The sequence below is a fragment of the Paralichthys olivaceus genome, chromosome 20 (assembly GCF_024713975.1).
Source record: "Paralichthys olivaceus isolate ysfri-2021 chromosome 20, ASM2471397v2, whole genome shotgun sequence".
Lineage (NCBI taxonomy): Eukaryota > Metazoa > Chordata > Actinopteri > Pleuronectiformes > Paralichthyidae > Paralichthys > Paralichthys olivaceus.
The window spans coordinates 18,433,053-18,450,720 of record NC_091112.1 but is presented as its reverse complement, the minus strand read 5'-3'; the positions used below and the strand labels follow the sequence as shown (position 1 = coordinate 18,450,720).

The following is a 17,668-nucleotide window of genomic DNA, read 5'->3' as shown; positions in this document are numbered from 1 at the left end:
GTGTGTGTGTGTGAATGTGTGGCTGTGTGTGTGTGTGTGTGCTCTGTGGGCAGTGATATTACCAGAGAAAAAATATATGAAATTTCAATATTTTTACCTACAGCTTCCCAGCGATGTATTATTTTACACGCTCAGCACGTCCACAGTACAAACCTGTGTCTAAGCCCTTCAGTAACACACACACACTCATAATAGCACACACATAACTTTTTCCTGTGGTTTTAATCTTTCCTACGGATGCAATTACTGATTAAGACGGCATTGACATGGTTCTTTATTTAAATACAAAATCAAGATAACAAATAATAATGACACCTACATTCAATCGGACTAACAATCATATGCACACATCCTATTTGTGAAAAGGTCTATGTAATACAATCACTGACATGCTTTAAAGTCTTTCTATTATTTACCTAGATTACAATTTATCCAGCTATAATTTTCAATTCACTAGTCCAGATGTATACTACTCTATGTAAGACATGGAATCTGAGGGAAAACAACAAAGATACATAGCTTAATATAACCCAGGTAAGAAAACAGACACTCTAAATATAAATATAAATATCTGGGTTATGTGAGGTCACATCCTCCTTCTCCACACTGGCTGGCATTTTAGAGAATTTCATTGTGCATTTTCAACACCACTGATATTGATAACAGGTTATTTACAGACAGAGAGGTTAAATGCAGGAAGGAACAGTTATGTACATCAGTGTCTCTCATCATCTTGCCATCGCTGAGTCATACAACATATATTCTATGTTAGATGTTTGGTTGGGCAGGATATTATCATCCAAGGCTCATATCCAACAACTGATTCAAACATGTCAAATCAACGGGTTTAATAAACAGATGTCTGTTTCCTTTCAACCATAAAACTATTGCGCAGTTCACCCTCATGTCTGTACTCGACTTACTGTATTCTGGATTGTCATTCTGCCCCATAAACACTCCAGCACTTAAACCCTGTGTGTCATATGTGCAATAAAATGTGTCACAAATGCCAGACATCATACTACATCGTCTCATATTATGTCCCTATAAAGCTCAACTGCTGAAGCTCCCAAACCCCATCACTCACCTACTTGTATCTACAGTACACTATTCCATCACTACTTACCATAAGATATCCCTTACACATGCACAGACAGTGGTGATATGCACCATTTACATGGAATGAGCTGCAAACTGCCTTCAAACTAGACTCTTAGATTTGTCTTGAATCCTGTGGGTTTTTTTTTTTTTTTTATTCTTCTAAATGTTTATTTCTTAACTCTTACTTCTTTATATTGTATAACTGTATATATCTGTATTTGTTGTATCTCTGGTTCACGGGTTTCCCTTGGAAGAAAGACCTGAATCACATTAACTCTTAGTCTGATCAAGCAAATTACATTTATAAATAAATAAGTTAATCACTCACACGGGACCCATATATTCAGGTGCATTAAAAAATGATCAACATAACCTGGGGCATGTTTCAATACAATTCCCTGGAGCCTTCTTATACACTGTCACTTTCTCCACCAACAAGGTTATGTTTTCTTTGCCGTTTCTCTGTTCGTCAGAATGTTTACTCAAAGATTCCTGAACAGATTTCGATTGACTTTTGGGTGAGGCATGACCCAATGAACATCGCAATAACTTTTGGAGCAGATCCAGATAAAGAGGTAGATCCAGCGAGATAAGCCGTTAGCCTTGGCCAAAGTATGCAGTCGTCGAGTGCCCTTCTAGTTCATTGTGCACTTTGGCTGTCCATCCGTTCATGCTATTCTTGCTAACGGGGTATCTTCTCAACACCGGCAGGGAATTCTTTGGACTCAGAAATGAACATTAGATTTTGGTACTTAAAAATCAAAGGTTAAGGTCTCTAAGGCTCTGACCTCACAAAACAGATTTCTGACCATAACTTAAGAATTATTATTAAATAAAATTAAAATATTAATTATGACAAATCTTGTAATAGGATGAAATGAAGACATCATAATGTTCCATTCCCTTATTTAACAGCATAACTCAGGAACAGAAGGGGGGGTTGTGACCAACTTGTTTGCTTTGCAAAGGCAGTGAATCAAAAATTTTTTCTCCAATGTTTTTATCCCAGAACAGTGGCTCATAGCATGAAGGAGAGGGCCACATGATTAATCACTGAGTCTGCAAAAATGTTTTATCCAACCAGCTGTCCAAAAGAATTATTCTGTTTGTAATGACGAAGCTGAGAACCAGATGTAATTATCACTGTTTAGAAGCTGCAACCATTGGTCTGACATTTCTCGATAAAGAATGTAAATTGTTTGTTTGATTGTACAATTAATTTTTTCAACACCAAATATAAAATCTGAAGGTTTTTGTTACGTGCAGCAAGGTCAGGCAGGGCCAAAGGGCCTGTGTACAGTTTTGTACTGTAAGTCAGACAGATTGAGAAATGTGAAGATGACAAGTGCAGTGTTCATTCTAAATGTGCATGTTTGGAATGGGCTGTTTGCTTGGCCTGCTACTTCAGAATTATTATTCCTTGTCATTAGTGAGTCCTCCTCAAACAGGCCCACTCTTATGTCCAGTCCAGTTGTGGAGAGATAACATAATTCAAACATCTTCCCAAATTTCTGCTATCTAGAAGTAAAGCATCACAATAATCTATCCAGGTAATAAAATTCAATAACCAAAAAACAGGAGAAAATGTGGTAAACATAAACTGGCAGTCCACTCTTAGAAATACTAAAGCAAAGATCATGTGGGTTCATAGAACAAAGGGATGATGTGGTAGGTTATGATAGGAGGATGCGTGTCCCCTTAGCAGCTGAACTGGTCGTCTTTTACTTTGCGGTGGACCAATCAGCTACAAGGTCATTCCATAGTCCACCAATCACTGTTTCTTCCTGGCACAGACCTGTTTGCATACATCAGTCTCCTCCATGCAGGTCAACTTGCTCCAGGAGAAAAATAACCAAAGAAAACAAAACCCCCACAGACAACGACTGCAGTTGTAACACCAACAATATACTCTCACTTTTATATTGGTGCAGAGTGAAGATAGAAAACTTTGTATTCATCCTATCTGTTTTTTATAGATTTTATAGTTTGTATATAAATTTAGATAATGCATTTCCCAGTTATTATTTAGATAATAGATAATTTACCGAACTGGTGTTAGTTTGTCATACATTGTCGGGCTATTTCAAAGGCACGTTCACAACTTTTCTAAAGAAAAGCTCTGTAATTCCACTATGTATAAAGTAGTATTGCAACAAAATAAACTTTGTGTGTATACTTAGAAGCCAACTTGCTAAAAAAGGGAAGTGATTCTCTGAATGTTGCTGCCAATATGGAGAATGGCAACCAGAATGTCTGTTTCAGTCTGATATGGTGAAATAAATGACTGAAAATATCAATATGAACCTACAGTGATTTTGACCCGTGCTTTGACCTAGTTGCAGACAACTGCTGTAGTCTAGCCAAGGACGTAGAAGGAAACATGTTTAACTCAGTCTGCAGACTGAAGGGACGCTGCCCCACCCTCACCAGCTGCAGCAAAGTGCTGGTTCTTGTTTATTCCATTTTTATTCATTTTGAATGTATCTTGGGTCCAAATAGCATCAAACCCAACACTGCACTTCTCTGGCTCATTAAGAATATACATGCCAAGTGATAAGCAGATAAGATGAACAGTTTTTGAGATATGCATTCCACATACAGGCGATCAGATGTTTGTGAAATCAGTAGAGATAGATGGCTTCCCTCTGTTGCTGCTTTGAAAGGTGAGAGGAGCTCATCTGATTGGTTATTACCGAAAGTTCCCCCAACCTTATCTGCTAATTATTTATTCCTCCAACAAACTGTTTATATATATCGAATATAAGCAACATATTCAGCCTGGTTAAATTCTAAAATCACTCAAATTAAGAGTTTTAATACTATATCATTTAAAATGTTAGCTAACAGTTGGATCTATCAGTGTGAATACATTTACTGTTTACTGTCACCGGGGTGGATTTGTATGCAACGCTTATCCTTGCATTGCAGACCTTTTTTTCTACCACACGCCACCCCTGATAAACATCTGTTGACTCAGGCAGCTAAATATTCCAGTGAGAAACAGCAGCTAGTCGCAGTGATAACTGCAAACGAGGCTGTGAAAGAAGTTTGCTCCACAGGAGGAGAGACATGACCTGTTTGTGTCCAAAAACATCAACTGACAGCACGACTTAAACTTGAAAGCGCAACGTTAGCATGAAAAAAAAAACAAAAAAAACTAAAGTTGTCATGCTGTTTGCCCGCTGCACAAGATAAGAGCACTGGTGCACTCATTCTGCTTATTATATTCACAACATCAGCGTGGATGAAAATCTGTCTCTTTCCGCAAAATACACAAAACACTAGATATATGCTGCAGTGTTGAATTGGTGCAACATCTCATATTGGAGAATTCTGCAGTGTAAACAGGCAGTTATTGAAGAGCTGTTATTGATCAGACGCACAGGGTCGTGAAAAGAGCTTCCATGCAAAGTCGTCACTCTGCTCGGGTCTGTCTTACAGTAAAAGTTACTTTCTGCACTATTAGTGAAAAAACCACTCACTCTTCATATAATCAGAGCTGTCCCCTGATCGTCTGAGCCGATGAGCAGTTTTACTACTCGGGATAAACAATTTACAGCCATCCACTAAACAGAGGAGCGACGGTTCAATCCTAGTCTCCCCTAGTCAAAGTGTCCTTGGGCAAGATACTGAATCCCAAATGAATGCCCCTGATGGCTGTGTGTGATTGGAGTATGATAGAGAGAGCGCTGCACATAGATCAGTGAGTGAATGGCAAAACTCTACTACAAAGTGCTTTGACTGGTCATCAAGACTAAACCAGAGCTTTAAAAATACTTTTTATTTTGCAATAGACACAGTTTTAGGTACGTGTTGGTCTCCTCATATGTTCTTAGTTAGAGTGCTGTAGGGATGATATATGTTTATAGGCCACCCCCTGGGACGTTAACCTCACCCTTCTTCTCTTGACAAAAATCCAATGAGATATTTCCACTGGCTCTTGGGATTGTTGCAGGAAATCAGCTCTGTGACAGACCCAAGTTTGTGATATTCACATTTTGTTAACAGGAGAAACTTTCCTTTTGAACAACACTGCTGTGGTTTGAAGCTTAAATACAATCACCAGAAGTAAAAAACTAATGCCCGGCTATAAACAAATTACATCGCTTTCCCACAGCTTCAACAATACGATTTGTTCCTTACCACTTCTATAAAAACATATAGTTGTATTAAGCCACTTGATAGCAACCACCTTTTTAAAGAGAGGTAAAAGATTAGAAGAATCACAAATGGGGTATTGTGTATTTATGTTGTAGAATAAAATGTTGAAAATCCTTCATCTTGTTTTAATCTCAGTCAGACATCTAACCAAAAACCCATCTGCCAGCAGTAAACAATGCTAACTTATTTTCAGCTTTTCACAGCACTCCATTTTGTCCCGCATCGACCAAAGTTAGCAACAGTCTCCCACATGCAGGTGCAGCATGCAACATAGCGGAAGACAGTGACATCAAAGATAATTCAGCCTTCTAAGAGTAGTAAGCCTAAAATGTGGTCGTGTTTTGGTTGTGTAACGCAGGAGCCACGCTGGATGTGTGAGCGCCATGTGTGCATCACAGAATGCCCTGCTTTTCATTTTGGCGTCCATGTTTTTGGTTAGAGCGGCCACATTTCCCATGAGCAGTGCATCTCAGGCACATCTGTTAGCCGCGCTACTCATCTTGAGAGTCTTGGTCTCACCTATTTTCTCCGACAGTGAAAATTATGTTAAATATCACTTGAGCACTTTCTCATTTCTGTTGACTGTATCCATTCAATTACCCCTAACCCTTATAACACGGTTTTAATTGTTATAATGGGACTGGAAGACCCACAGCTCTATACTCTAGAGTTCTGGCATTTAGTTAAGTACAGGCCTATTTCATACAGTCATCATACCTGAAGCCTCACATAGCAGCTCTGTGTCAGATATGCTACCGATGGGAACAACAGACGTGCAAGACACAGCAGATCAGGGACACAACTGTCACACACTGCACAAACACCCAGTGTGGCCAGGGTGTAAATGTGGTGAGAAAAACTCGATGCGGTATGCTCACTTTGTCTGCAGAACATGCAGAGAGAGACGCATGCTGCAAAAGGAGGTCACCACTTACAGGCGACAAGGAAAGGAAACTGTCAGCTCACTGCTTGATGTGGTGACTTGATCATTTAAGTTGCTAGCATCTTGTTGATAATGTCATCTCAATCTTTCAGTGTCGCCTACTCTTTAAAGAAACAACACGTTGTTTGCATTGTGTGTCTGCAGATTATGCAGACATTGATTGCACACATTAATACTTATTTTGTTCATTCAGAATCAGTATTTACGTCATGTGTCGGGCTCACGCAATTTAATCACCGTCTTACAAAGGAGTTTTTGTATTTACTCAAATACAACACAAAAGATGGACGTGCGAGCGTGTGCCTGCAGTAATAATCACATTGGAAACATGAAGTGGGGACTTGCGAGTTGGGATCACAGGCACAATAAAAGCCTTGCATTTATTAGCTTCCCACAGACCACTTGACACATCCCTAGTGGGGGAAACTGAAGAAGAAGAAGAAGAAGTCATTGCTTTTACTGAAAACTTTTACAGCCTTCGCTGTCCAGCCTGTCAGCGCTTGTCTGAATGTCTTCTCTAACTTCCCCAGGCTCAGACACAGGCCCGGATACATTTTACTTCACTTTTCTTTTGTAGGAACCATTCATGCTTTTTAGCTCACTGCACTGGGAAAGATGAGGATGACAGCAAAAGTGGATGCTGAAAATGTGCGTCACCTTGTCAAATATAACTCGAATCACCATGGAAACTGGGTAACAGAGTGTATCACTTGGTGTTTTTTACAATTCTCTGTCTCTCTCCTGGACAAACACAGACTTTCGTTCTTTTCATCCCTCTCCTTGTGTCTCTTTGCACTAAAACACACACACACAGATTCCTGACTGGACAATAGCAGCTTAGGTCATAATCACTCATTGGAAGCTGCAATATACTGTATGTGTGTGTGTGTGTGTGTGTGTGTGTGTGTGTGTGTGTGTGTGTGTGTGTGTGTGTGTGTGTGGTGTGTGTGTGTGTGTGTGTGTGTGTGTTTAGCTTTTAAAGATAAACTAACCCACTGGAATTTCTAAGTATTTATAAACGAATGATACAATCTATAAACGATATGTTTAACATCAACATCTAAATATTAATCGTATATTATGTTAATTAACTCATATCAAGATAGAAGATGATGGATTCCATTGGAGACTGAAAGGGTATCAGGTATGAATCTGCTGACACTATGGATCAATTATGAATGATCAAAAAAATGATGACAGCGAAGGAGATTTGATATAAATCCTTGCACCAGTGTAATAATTTTTTTTATTTTGAAGAAAGAAACTCAAGCAACCTGAACTAAATGATGAAGTGCTAGTTTTCCCCTTTGTTTGAGTGTTTTGCATTCCCAAAAACGGAGATGTTCGAAACCTTGCGTCATTTTGAAAGCATTTTAAAATGATGACCTCATGTAGACTGGAGAAATTTCTTGGCTACTTCAGAGTCCTGTCAAAGTACGCGGGTTGTGTTTAATGAAAATGGAAATTAATGTTTTCTAAGAAATAAACATGCATCTCTTTGGTGTTTGATTTTCAGTCGAAAATGATGGCACGAATAGTTCAACAATGCATTTCCCAGATATCTCAGCAAACCCAATAGAACTATAGACACAAGTTTAAGTTAATATAGATGATTTAAATCCTTTATGATCAAATGGTTAGAATGATGTCATAAATATGTCACTATAAAGTCATAAAATTAAGAATTATTGTGCTGTATTACATTACACTTTTGCGACCAATGACATTGGAGACACAATCTACAGCTTATTTAAATCAGCCAATCAGATAACACCATGAGTTATAAATGACACCATGATGACATTATTATGAAATAGCATTATTAATATACAAAACGTTAGCACTGTCCAATTGGGGTATAAACAGCTTTGCTTTTCATTGTTAGTACTTTCACTGGATATACAAATTACCTATGACTCTTATCTACAATTAAGACATTTTACTTATGAGGTTATTTTCGGAGGTTTGAGAACATGGCGACTGAACAAAGTCGGACAGGGTGTTCAGGGGAGCGGTCAGGCAGTCAGAGGGTTAGAATATCATCAAAGGTTTTCCTGTGCAGTGAGGGATTATTACTGACAGGGAGGGGTCATTGTACTCGTTTTGGTTTTTACCACAAAATATATAGAGCTGCGTTTTCCTCAAACTGGGCACAAGAGCAATCTCACAACACAAAAATGCACATAGATGTGACCGACTAAAACATGCACAGTGCAGAAAGGAAGGAGACCAAATACATTATTAGTAGCAAGAATACATATTCAGCAAGTGGAGTTAGAAAGAGCTTCAGCAAAGATCAAGGGTTCCTCTCATACACTTTAAAAAAGCAGATGAAATGAAGTGTGCAGAGCCGCCGAGGTCTCGAACACTCACCTGCTTCCAAAATACAAATATACGTCATCAGATATTATAAATCACAACAATGATGAACAACAATGTGCCTGCATTATGACAAGTGCAATAATTGCAGTTGCCTACTGAAGTTGGGAGAGTGAGAACACAGATGTGCTTACATGCGCAGTAATGCAACAGCACATTGCCCCAGGCCTTTGGTGCCAGAAAAATATCAAGCGAGTACATGTGCAAAAAACAGATAGCACTGATGATACTTTGTTTTCTCTACCGCTGGCATGAAAATATGACGTGGTGTAGATAATCCGACGTAACCGGCGGCTTGTTTGCAACCTCCTCACTGTCTGACTGCATGGGTGTCTGGCTAACATGTGCCCATTGTACGCAGTTTGGTGTCATGATAACAACTCAAATAGTGGACCTGATATGTGATGAACCAGACTGATCCTTCAATGATTAATGTACACTGGGTTTAGTTGTATTTTAAAGGTACAGTGTGTAGAATTTTGTGATATCTAGTGTTGAAGTTGCATGTTGCAGCTGAACACCCCTCACCTCACCCTCTCCTTCCAAACATGAAAAAGAACCTGTGGTAGACTTCAGTTGTCATAAAAACTCAAAAGGTGTTTAGTTTGTCCAGTCTGGACTAATGTAAAAAACATGGCGGCCTCCGTAGAGAGGGTCCCCTCGATGTAAATATAAAGTATTTGATTATAAAGGGCCTTTTGTGGGGTAAAGAAAACTACAATTCATACAATTTTGATGAAATGAACTAGTGAAAACATCATGAGGATTATTTTACATTAAATTTCTGCCAATAGATCCCTTTCACCTAAATCTTACACACTGGACCTTTAACATGATGCAGCGCTTTAACCAGCCACTGCAAATGAGTACTGAAGAGAAACAAACCAAGCAAATATGTAAATGAGCATCACACACAAAGAGGACCTGATTATGTCATATTGCTATGGATAGACAGTGTTATTAAAACAATTATTCCCTTTCAGACGGAAGCGCGGCGCTACATTCCCCAGATGAGTTGCGAATGTGTGCAGAGACACGCACGAGCACGCTTGTTTTTGTGTGTGTGCTAAAGAGCTGCAGACAGAGCATGAGGGAGGAAAAGCATTCCCATTAGAGCACCCATTAAGTCTGATTACAAGTGATTACCGTCTGTCGGAGGAGATGACCAGTCCTCTCCTGCCACCGAATTAATGGCATAAACAAATGCTTTCCTTTCTCCATAATCAAACAACCTCCTGTATTTTTTTTTCTCTCACCATGAACTTAACATGACTTCCTCTTTTCTTTTGGCAAAACCAGACGTTTTCCTGCTTTCATGTTGTTTTGTCACTGTTGTTTTATTCATGGCAATTTCCCTAAAAATAAAAACCTCCTTCTGCTTCAGGGGTTGACACATGAAAAGATATATGGACTCATTTGAGGGGCCGCTGGTCGAAAAGAGAGGAGAAATTTAAACTGGGATTCCTCCACCCTTGCTGCAGCGTGGGAGGAAGTATTTGTGGCTGTAACCACATGTGGCAACCACCAGCGGTTAAGCGTATTTACAGGCGCGGTGGGAGTTTCTTTGTTCAGGAAAATGTTGCACATAGGTCATCTCAGCCAGATGTAGTTCTGCGACTACATCCTGCCTCAGCATTAAAAGGTGCTAAAGCTGATGTCAGTGTTTAATGTACATGTATTTCCTTTAAAGCTCTTCTAATGACAGGATGATAGCAAAGAGGAAACGAAAACTAAACCTTTGCCCTCACCTCTGCAAAGCTTTAAAACTTTACAATATATCCATTTCTTTGGCTAAGATTTTTACGTCATAGGAACTTGTTTGTGTACTTTTCTATCCTTCTTGAGTTCTTTTTTTTTTTTTTGTAGCTGAACTGTTATTTTTCATCTCTATTGCTTGTTATTCAGGACCCAAGGGTTAATATATTTCTATGTTTGTGTTCCTTTCTGTAGGTGTTTCTCTTGGGGAGCTGAGCGGCTCCTCAGCGCTGCCTGGAGTCAGACTTCACCACTTCCACTGGTAAGACCTTTTATCCTGCTCAGTTCCACACAGCCAGAGATCTGCAGAATGCCGATACACAGCTTCTCATTCCATTTCGAAATCCCTGCTGTGATGCTCCAATCTAACATTGCAGGCCTAAACATCATGTGCCAGACTGGTAACCTTGATATTGGGGAGATATCATATCAAGAATATTATATAAAGTGCTAATTGCAAGTGCAACACATGTAATGCAGCAAATGTGTGCAATATTATGCAGAAAACATTAGGTTATTAAGTTCATTTCCAAGGGACTTTCAGGAGCAGAAACAGTTTGTATAAGCAGAACGCTGACACCAACATTTTCCTGTGATTGTGAAAGTTGCTTATTCACACAGCCAGCAGTGTTATGTTTAGGTTCATACCTTTAATTGAGTTTAGTACATGAAAAGGTTCGGAAAATAGAACACGTTCCTCACACTGTCCATTGCTGCAGCCACTCTTTTCAGCCACTGTCTGAAACACTTTGTGTAAACTCCAACATTTGTCATCTGAACATGTGGAAATGAGGAAACCCACATACAGAACAGCAAAAAATCAGATTTCTCAGAGAGGCATATCAGGTTTCACTAAATCCCCCACCGACACTACAGAAGCTGTGTATGTGCACATGAAAAAATCAGATGACTGCAGAACTTTGACTTGTGACATGTAAAGACAAAGTTTTCCCTCAACATTTGTATTGTAATGGCATTCAATGCCCACATCATGCTATCTTATTATCACCGCATCATCTGTTGTGGCATGTTTAGTACATCATGACTCTAAATAGCAACTTTTAATAGTTTCCAAACCCATATTCACACAATAACCAGCAAGGAAATGACCAGTTTTAATGAACCATCGCTAAGTTCCAACATGTTCGATTTTAAAAACAGAGGATGTTTTGTTCTCTAAGCTCCAGTCAAAGGGCTATCGAGCTGACAGTTTGACTGTCACATGAGTGCTGGCTATAAAAAGCACAAAATGCAGTCTACTACCCCTATAGGCATATGGAGCATCACATTAAGAGCAATGCAAGTTTTGCTGCACTCAGCACAGACTGTCACCTTTATGAGCAACATTTAAACCTCTCTGTGACTGATTTATTGTCAGCTCATGAAAAAGAAACAAACAAGTATGGCTGAAGTTGTTTTTGTTTGGCTGTGCTACCTTTGTCAAACTGCACAGGCTTGTGTAACCCTTAAAAAAGAATCTACTATCAGAGCCAGCTCTGTGTACGGTACAGTGCACTCAGGAAAATACACAGTGCTGCTCAGAGGACATTTCTAAATGAAAACAAAAAGCCTCCGTCTGCTCACGTAAAATTGGAAAATGTGTCACAGACAAAATTTAATGATGATAACTTGAGACTTGAGACATCACTGGTGGGTCTGCAGGTGACTGTTAGCACCAGCTTTCAGGCCATTCGTCTCGCCTGTGTTCTCACCGTTGGTCGTTAAAGCAGCGCGTGGATTATTGGTCATAATACCCACGTGTGTGTACCCATGTGTTATTTGCTCTGCTCTCAGTCTCCAGTGAGGGATCATGCTCATTACTGTGTACAGTGTTACAAGAACTCTGCACTGGATAGCCCCTGTGTATCATCAAGTCTTTTCGACATTGACCTGTGTTGGGGGGGGTTTTTCCCGGCAGCTCGAGAACTTAATGTAATATGATAAGTGCACTAGAGACTCCAAAACAAAGTCATTCAGTTGATTCTTCTATCAGCTTGAATTCTTTAATGAAAACACCATCTGTCGTCCTTTTTGTGATACCAGTTGCCATGATGCTGAGTCTGTATCATGTTGCATAGTGTGATGTAGCTTCGTAAATTAAGTATTAGAGCGCTCCGGCGCATAATGGTCGGCAGATCAAGATCGAGTCTTATCTGAATGCCACCCCAAATAAGATGCATATTGCTCGAGGCTACGACTATTTGTGCTGCTCGTCAGAGTTGATCCATGATGCAGGCAGACGCACGACGAGATTACCTCTGAAGACAGTTAGGAGGGCTGACATTTAAACTTAGATAAGGTCCTGATGCCCTTTGCGGAGTTTACAAAACAACAAAAGCCAGGGGCGCCGCTGGAAATTTTGGGCCCTACGAAAGAATACAATATTGGGACAAGTCTGCTTTGTGTTGTGTCCATTTGAAAGAAAACACAGAAGTTTCAAACATATTGTGCTGAAGACATTCAGTGTGTTACTATACAGCCCCAGCAACACATGTAGGTTTGATTGGTGTCAATTCTGAAGCTCACCACTTAATATTTCTAAAATTCTTGCCAGATTTTCAAAGGGTCACCAAGGAGTCAATCCTGTCTTCTACCACATCCCAAATGTGTTCTACTGGGTTCACATGTGGTGACTGCGGAGGTCGCTGAAGTTCTCTGAACTCATTGTGATGTCCATGAAACCAGCTTGAGACTTTTATTTTGTGACATGGAGGATTATCCTACTGGAAGTGGCCGATAGAAAATGGTAGATTGTGACCATAAATAGACTACTAAGGGAGACTGGTATTCAGACCATGACTTATTAGTATTCACCAACTAATAAGTTTGTCAGGAAAACAATCTCCTCACCACCAGCAGCAGTATTGACTGAGACAGGTTGGCTCCATGGTTTCATGCTGTTGATTCCAGATTGTGACTTAATTTCAATCAACTCTCCAGTGTTGGTGAGTCTGTGCCCACTGCTTCAGATTTCTGTTCTTTGCAGGACTTGATATATATACTGTCTGTCAGGAGGATCTCTCTCAAAAGCTGCTAAACGGATTTCCTGGAAATTTGGACATGACCCATGGAAGATCCCATTAAATGTGGATAAAGGGTGGATCCAGGAATGTGGTTTCTTTCTTTCATAGGGCGTTATTCCTAAAGGATGTATGCACTCTCTGAGCCTTCTAGTTCGTACTAAAATGATTTTCTGCTCACCACAGTTGTTAAAATGTGTTATCTGAGTTACCATAACCAATTAGTTCTCAAACCGGGGAGAATTCCCCTTGGGGGCATAGAGCCACTGGTGTAGCCTGTGAAAAAATATAGAGTGACTCTAAATTAATATGATTTATGTATTGGAAAAAACTAAGGCGAGTTGCTGATTCTATTGTGCTGACCTTTATTCCACAAAAATTCCTAAAATCTTTTACTGGTTGCTTGGGGTGGTGTTTTGTGAACATTTTTCAGCCTCTGCCAGAAAAAGTTTGAGAACCACTGCCGTAGCTGGAACCAGTCTGGCCATTCTCCTCTGGCCTCTCTCATCAGCAAGGCATTTCTGTCCACAACTGCTGCTCACTGTAGTTTTTTTTGTTCTTGGCATCATTCTGAGTTAAGACTGTAGGGACTCTTTTCCATGAAAATCCAAGGATATCAACATGGCTCTCACTCTGGACTCAGTAACGTCAAAAAATGTTTGGTGCGTCACGAAAAAAAATGGATTTAATCTGACCTATTATTATACATGGTCTTACTTTAGCTTGATGGATTATCATGGATCAAGTTTTGGAACCGGAGTTCCACATATGCTGAATATTAGTTCCGTTGTGCAATGAACCTATGAATGTACAGACAATATAAAGACAGACATCACTGGAACACCGTTATACACAAGGACACTTTTGGAGCAAAAACAGGATGGAGCACGAAGTCCATCAGGAGATTTTTTTCCCATGCTTTCTAAGCAGATTTATGACATTTTCCGCAATGGACAGCTGATGTGATCCTTGGTGTGAGGATTAAAGCGTTAGTTTTTTACACAAATTACAGCAACTGGGGTCACCAAGGTACCCTGATTGCCCCTTTGACCTCTCACAGTTTATCTCGCCATTCCACCATCCTCTGCAAAAGAGATAGTGAGTAACACAGAGTACCCTCAATTTAGACTTGGGGAGTCCCTGGGCATCTGAACTTGTTGAACTCAGGAGTCCAAACTTCCTATAACAGGATGATGCAGTGCCCTCATTTTGCAGCTGGGACAACAGCGTTCTTGCTGACATCACCACCTTAGGCTCAGCTGTTGTGTGACAAAATACTCTAAACTTGAATGTCCACTAAAAGGCCTTTTGGGAGGGGAAAAGGAGTTTTTAGGGCTTTGAGCCAAGTTGACTATAAAATGCAGTCAGCACTACACCACATCCTCCCCATTTGTTTTAAGAAGTTATCTTTATTATGTGTGGTGACTTTAACTGTCCAATAAAAACATGAATTATTAGATTAAAAAGCGTGTATCTTCCAAGCAGAATGAAACACTAGAGCAAATGATAATTTAATGCTAACCCTACCCTTACTGAGATAAGACTTACTGTCTTCTCAGCTTCTCTGAAAACATCAGGGGTAATAATCAAATAGGCATTATTCTTGATAAATCAGCCACATATTTGAAACGGGATCTTTCTAAGATATCAGAACTTTAGTGACACAGTATTCTCAAATTCTCCTCCATTGGTGAAGTGTGAGGGAAAACTATGTGCAGTATATGCACTGCCTTGTTTTTTTTTTGTGTGTGTTCCCCTTTCCACTAAACTTCACATTGCCACAGTTAAGCATTTAAGAGAAAGGTGTTCATTGAGAAGCTGTTTTGAGGATGTGAGAGTATGAACACGGTGAGGGTGTGAAACCTTTGAGCCAGTCACTCACTTGCTATCTCTCTGTCTGACAGTTGCTGTTGTACAGGATGCTCTCTGGTGACAGCGCAGCAGCAGTCAGGAAAATGCTCTTCAGGGTTGAAAGTGGGGGGAAGTTGCTTCAAAGTGTGGTTTCCATTAACTTTATGTCAGACTCAAAGAATGTTGACTTGTTTTACGCCTAAAGGTTCTGCCCTATTTTGATGAGTTGTTGTGTTGCTGTTGTTGTCCTTTCTGAGATCCGTTGCCCTTGTTCGCACTGACAAAAGGTTTTGCAGGGTAGTGCTGACATTTGATGTAAGCGTGTAAAGCTAAGGGTGTTTAAACACGTTTGTAGGAAATAGTATCAGTGATACTCAAGTGGAATGCCAAGACATCAGGATGATTTAAGAGATCCCTGGGTTTCACCTGTGATACGCTGTAGAAACTTCTGTGCAAAAAATACAAGATATAAAAATGTCAGGGCTTTCTTGGATAGAGCTAGTAGAGGTTTGCTATTGGTATCATGAACTGATTTGCAATAACCACCTAACAGCTTTTTGGATTAGATGACAATGGTAAAGCATGTACCATGTTATGGGCCTATTTCCTGTTTCCTGTCTTAACCCAGGCTTGTGTATACACTTGTGGGTTATGTCTTGTTTTCACAATACCTATTGTGTCTGTGTTGTTGTATCAAATGGTTGTCTATAATCAGCTCGGAGTTGAGAGTGTTCATGTTAATATGCTGTTGTGTGGAGACTAAACTTTGGTAGCAGAAACTGTAGAAGCAATCATAACAACGGTGACAGGGCACATGGTTTTTAATTGTATCTGTGAAAGATAAGAATTGAATGCTGTAATGTATGAAAGCAGTTGCATAAGGAGACATTTTTTTGCATATCCCATATTCACAAATCACAATTTGACTCATTGCACCCAAGAAGGAGCTACATCCTCTGACCTTAACCCTAGAATTGCATCATTCAGAGTGTCACAATTGTGGGATCCTGCTTTTAAGATTGTAAAAATTGTGATCTATGTTGCGTGTAGCAGAACATGTCAACAAAATAAAAATAAAAACATTTCAATAGAAAAGGCTGTGTCTAACATAACTGGAGAGGTGTACCAATGTTTAAAGTATATAAGAAAATGGATGACAGATGAAGGCAGCACTAATGACAATAATGATAGAGGTATTCCCAGTAATAGTAGTATGTGGGTAGTTATATTGTATATCTAAGAAATCTAGTTGTAATCATAATCCACGATAAACTGACACCACGATCCTGAATCTGCAACAATAAAGCAAGGGGACTCTGAGAAAGAAGTCAAGTCAGTCACATTGATGAGGCAGTAATGTGATAAAGAGGAAGAAGAGGAAAGAGAAGCTCTATGGGTCGTTTGTCCCCTAACATTCTAACCCCCTAGCAGCATAACTTAGAGCTGGTCCAAGACATGAGCCAGCTCTAGCTTTAGACTTAATCAAAAACTCTAAATGATGTTGATGTAGACAATTTCACAATCTGAAGATATAAAGACTTAATATATGGACATACATGATTTGTTTATATATGTGTGGGCGTGTGTGTGTGTATGTGATTGCGGTTTCTTAACATCAGCGCCCCATTGCTATCTGTGTTATTCAATACATTACAATATAGCATTCCACAAAGTTGCACAGCACTCCTCGCCATTCATAATGTACAGTACATAGTGTTCTTGCTCCTCTTGTAATGCAGGATGTGGTAGCTGTTTCCCAGTGTAGAGAAGGAAGTGCTCACACACAGCATTCACAGTGCCGCCCTGTCTCCAACCAGAGGCTTAAAACACACCCACTGAACAGACCAGACACATTTGCAAACCTGACCTCAAAGCACAGAGCCTCCTGACTGTTTGCAATTGTAATGAGCTGTCAAATAAACCAGTACATATAGTTTATAATTTTCATATGAAAAACAAAAGATATGTTTAGGCCGCAGTTTTGGTCATAATCTAACAGTGAGTGGTGCCAGCAACAACTCAGAAACTCGATGACTTTGGCGACCCCTTGAGACCATGTGGAAGTGTTCCACATAGTTTGTTTAAAATACAGTTGATGCCAAACTGAGTCACTAGCATCTTCAGACAATACCATTCTAATGACTCACTTACAGTCTTTGGCTTTTGCCTTTACTCAAGCTTTGTCATCGCCAAGGAAAATCAAAGCAAAACATTGGTGCTTTGAATTAACTGTGAAAGATAAACATCTTGAAAAGTCATTTTGTCTATTTGTATTTAATGAATTCATAGTTTCCTAAAACAATAAAAGAAAATATCCGTAAATGGTAGTCATTACATGAACAACCGTTTAATGCGCTGAAAGTACAACAACAAATTACATGTAAGCCAAATAAGAGCCATTTACATTCTGGAGCTTGCATCCTTTGTGTGGGTACCATGGATGTTTAACCGAGCTGGA

The 17,668-nt window shown here is 39.7% G+C and overlaps 1 protein-coding gene across 3 annotated transcripts in view; it reads left to right on the top strand.

The window, feature by feature from the left end:
* Window positions 1–17,668, top strand: part of thrb (thyroid hormone receptor beta) — a 104,281-nt gene that overhangs the window by 55,499 nt on the left and 31,114 nt on the right. For all 3 annotated transcript variants that reach the window (XM_069516244.1, XM_069516242.1, XM_069516243.1), the window contains exon 2: window positions 10,535–10,601. The gene's annotated coding sequence lies outside the window, so the exon portion shown is untranslated. The remainder of the gene's footprint in view (window positions 1–10,534; window positions 10,602–17,668) is intronic.